Source organism: Gossypium arboreum, chromosome 1, assembly GCF_025698485.1.
Source record: "Gossypium arboreum isolate Shixiya-1 chromosome 1, ASM2569848v2, whole genome shotgun sequence".
Lineage (NCBI taxonomy): Eukaryota > Viridiplantae > Streptophyta > Magnoliopsida > Malvales > Malvaceae > Gossypium > Gossypium arboreum.
Window position 1 is genome coordinate 107136529 of NC_069070.1, and position 1140 is coordinate 107137668.

Here is a 1140-nt window from a genome sequence, read left to right on the forward strand (position 1 = left end):
AATGATTAAATCGTCTGATTCAGAGCCAGAATAACAAGTACAGTCTATGTGGATTTTTCCTTAGGTATTGTCTTAATTTAATCGATTTTCTCAAAAGCAATTCCCCAATTCCATTCTCTGTGAATTCTTAGTTTAGATAACTAGTTAGTTAAAACAAAAACCTCTTTATTCTTAGGCTAGATAATAAAAAGACAGTCATTACTAGTACTTTTAGTTCCTTTGGGTTTGACAATCCGGTCTTGCTAAAACAATACTACTGTTCGATAGGTACACTTGCCCACATCGCGATAATAGTTAGTTTCAAGAACGATTAATTATAAATATTTAAAACATATCACGAAATCACGCGATTACTGTGGTGAATTGTAAACAGAAAATTATTGATTTGAGATGCAAGAATGATGAAATAGTCAGAATTGAATCTAGTGATTTGAATGGATTGCCTGTTGTAATATCTTCGATGAAAGCTTTGAGTATTGTTGAAAGGGTTGTGAAGCCTACTTTGCTTATGTTGTTGATTTGAAAGTGTCAGAAAAGAAAGTAGAATCTGTACCTGTTGTCTATGAGTTTCCTGATGTGTTTCCTGAAGAACTTTCGGGATTACCACCAGTTAGAGAGGTAGAATTTGGCATAGAATTGGTACCTGGTACTACTCCGATTTCGATAGCTCCGTACCGAATGGCTCTGACCGAACTAAAAGAATTAAAGTATCAGTTGCAAGAATTGACCGACCGAGGATTTGTCAGACCGAGTTTCTCACCTTGGGGTACTCCTGTTCTATTCGTGAAAAAGAAAAATGGTACGATGAAAATGTGTATAGATTATCAACAATTGAATAAGATGACCATAAAAAATAAGTATCCCCTGCCCCGAATCGATGATTTGTTTGATAAGTTAAAAGGTGTTACTGTGTTTTCAAAGATAGATTTGAGATCGGGCTACTATCAGCTACGAGTGAAAGATTCAGATATTTCGAGGACTACTTTTAGAACGAGGAACAGCCACTATGAATTTTTAGTTATGCCTTTCGGATTAACTAATGCGTCGCTATCTTAATGAATTTGTTGTAGTTTTCACTGATGACATATTAATTTGTTGTAGTTTTCATTGATGACATATTAATTTATTCACGTGATGAAT